At 42.5% G+C, this 2,925-nt stretch overlaps 1 non-coding gene across 1 annotated transcript; it reads left to right on the top strand.

Annotated features, from left to right (window-relative positions):
* The first annotated feature begins 1,714 nt into the window (after positions 1-1,714).
* Positions 1,715-1,818, top strand: LOC112781030 (small nucleolar RNA R71). The gene has a single exon (XR_003191829.1). It is a non-coding gene; the product is annotated as a small nucleolar RNA R71 (small nucleolar RNA).
* The last annotated feature ends 1,107 nt before the right edge of the window (positions 1,819-2,925 follow it).

Genomic DNA, 2,925 nt, shown 5'->3' with positions numbered 1-2,925 from the left:
TGGCTGTGCTTCAGTGCTTGTTTCCTCCTTCAGTGTCTCATTATCATTTGTGCTTAGTTCCTTGTCCTCTTGATCTATTTTTTGTGAGAGTTTGAAAACATTGAACCTGAGTCGTTCATCATGGATTCTCAATATTAGCTCCCCTTTCTCTACATCAATAAGTGCTCTGGCCGTAGCTAGGAATGGTCTTCCCAATATGATTGGATGAGTGTGACTCTCTTCCATGTCCAGAATGACAAAGTCTGTTGGGAGAAAGTACTTCCCAACCTTTAGCAACACATTTTCCACCACTCCTATTGCTTGCTTTTGAGTTTTGTCAGCCAGTCTGATAATGACATCTGTGGGCATTATCTCATTGATCTGCAGCCTCTTCACCAGGGATAAGGGCAGTAAGTTGATGCTGGCCCCTAAATCACATAGTGCTCTGTCGAACATATTTTCACCTATGGCACAAGGGATATGAAAACTTCCTGGGTCTCTTCTTTTTGTAGGCAACTCAGGTTGAATAAGGGCACTACATTCCTTGTTCATCACTATAGTCTGCCCTCCCTTGAGTGAGCTTTTCCTGGGAAGAAGTTCCTTCATATACTTGATGAATGCAGGCATTTGTTGAATTGCCTTGATGAATGGTATGTTCACATACAGAGATGCAAACAAGTCTAGGAACCTTGAGTATATTCTCTTTCCCACAGCACCATTGAGCAGTTAAGGGAATGGTGCATAGAGCTTCAGCAGCTCTTGTTGTGAGATTTCTGGTTCTTTGTGCTCTCTATCCTCCTCCTTTGTTGAGTTGTCTTCAGGTTGTTTGCACATTTTGCCTTGCTTGTCTTCAATCTCTTGATCACTTGTAGTGACCATTTTGCAATCTTCCCATCTCACTTTCTTTGCTTCTCCCTTGGGGTTTTTCTCCGTGTCACTTGGGAAGCTATCAGTAGGTTTGGGAATCTTCTCAGCTAAATATCCCACCTGAAATTCCAGCTTTCTAATGGTCTCTCCCTGGTTCTTAATATTGGCTCGCACCTCCTCTTTGAACACCTTATTTTCTTGAATCTCTTGGCATATTCCTTCAAGTAAGGCCTCAATCTTAGAGAGCTTGTCATCAATTGATGAGTGGTTCGGAGCAGATGTACTGTTTTGGTTTTGATAAGTGTGTGGAGATGTGTTGTTGTAGGGGTGTTGAGATGTCCTCTGGGTGAATTGCTGGTGAGCTGCATTGTTGTTGGAGTTGTAACGTCTCTGGTCTTGGTTTTGATCTTGCTCACTTCCCCACCCAAAGTTTGGGTGGTTTCTCCATCCAGGGTTGTAAGTCTTGGAGTATGGATCATAGTTTTTCCTTGGTGAATTCCCAATGTAGTTGGCTTGCTCTTGACTCCCCTCTGCTTCTTCATTCACTCCTTCTTGTGTTGTTGATGAAGTGGATATTGCTGCTACTTGGTTCCTCTCCATCTTCTTGGTGAGGTCAGCCAGCTGCTGGGTGATGAGCTTATTTTGGGCCAACAGAGCATCTACATTGTTTAGCTCCGTCACTCCTCTTGTGTTCCCTCTTTCGGAAGCATAGAAGTAGTCGTTTTCTGCTACTGTTTCAATAACATCTATGGCTTCCTCAATGGTCTTCTTCTTGTTCAAGGATCCTCCCGATGAATGGTCTACTGCCTTCTTTGACTCATAAGAGAGCCCTTCATAGAAAATGTGCAGCTGGACTCATTCGTTGAACATGTCAGGTGGACACCTCCTTGTTAAGTCCTTGAACCCCTCCCATGCTTCATACAGAGTCTCACCATCTTGTTGCCTGAAAGTTTGAACCTCAGCTCTCAGCCTATTGATTCGTTGAGGAGGGTAGAATCTTGCTAAGAATTTGTTCACCACATCCTCCCAAGTTGTCAAGCTCTCCCTTGGGAAGGATTCCAGCCACTTGGCTGCCTTGTCCCTGAGTGAGAAGGGAAATAAGAGCAGTCTATAGGCGTCAGGATGAACACCATTAGATTTCACTGTGTCACATATTCTCAGGAAGGTAGTCAAATGTTGATTGGGGTCTTTTTGAACACCTCCTCCAAATGAACAGTTGTTCTGAACAAGGGTGATGAGCTGTGGTTTAAGTTCAAAGTTGTTGGCATGGATTGTTGGCTTTTGGATGCTACTTCCACAATTGCCTGGGTTTGGATTGATGTAAGAGCCCAAAACTCTTCTATTCTCCCCAGCATGATTTGCTCCACCTCCTCTGCCATGGTTGTGAGTCTCTTCTTCATGATGATTTTCCATGTTTTCTTCCATGTTTGGTTCAAAGTATTCCTCAAAGTGTTCCTCCTCTTCTTCAGCACCAACTACACATTTTTCATTTGCCTCCCTCCTTAGTCTAAGGAAGGTTCTCTCAGGTTCAGAATCAAAAAAAGTTGAAGCCCCGCTTCTTCTCCCTGTCATACAACCAACAAGTACAAGCAAAGATAATAGGTGCAGACGGTATTTGTGTCAGAATTGCTGTTAGTTGTGGGTGATGCAATATATCAAACAGTTAGTGGGTTAGCAAACAGAATTGAAAATAACAAAGAAAAACAAAAGAATAGAGGGGGAAGGGAAGAAGTTTAACTAAAACAAAAAGTAAATCACTCAAACAGAAAATGAAATTCACAAAATAAAAATGCTCAATCTAGTGATCTTCCAATTTAATCATTGTTGATGCACAATCAATCCCCAGCAACGGTGCCATAAACTTGATGCACGGAAAACTTGTCTCTCAACAAATCTCCCTTCGGCAAGTGTACCGAAGTTGTCGTCAAGTAAAAACTCACAATAGAGTGAGGTCGAATCCCACAGGGATTGATTGATCAAGCAACTTTAATTAGAAGAATGTTCTAGTTGAGCAAATCCAGAATTTGGGTTGAGAGTTGCAGAAAATAAGATGATGGGAATGTAAATAACAGAAAAGTA

Source organism: Arachis hypogaea, chromosome 19 (genome assembly GCF_003086295.3).
Source record: "Arachis hypogaea cultivar Tifrunner chromosome 19, arahy.Tifrunner.gnm2.J5K5, whole genome shotgun sequence".
NCBI classification, from domain to species: domain Eukaryota; kingdom Viridiplantae; phylum Streptophyta; class Magnoliopsida; order Fabales; family Fabaceae; genus Arachis; species Arachis hypogaea.
Note: the sequence above shows the minus strand (reverse complement) of the source record. Positions and strands in the feature narration are given on the sequence as shown.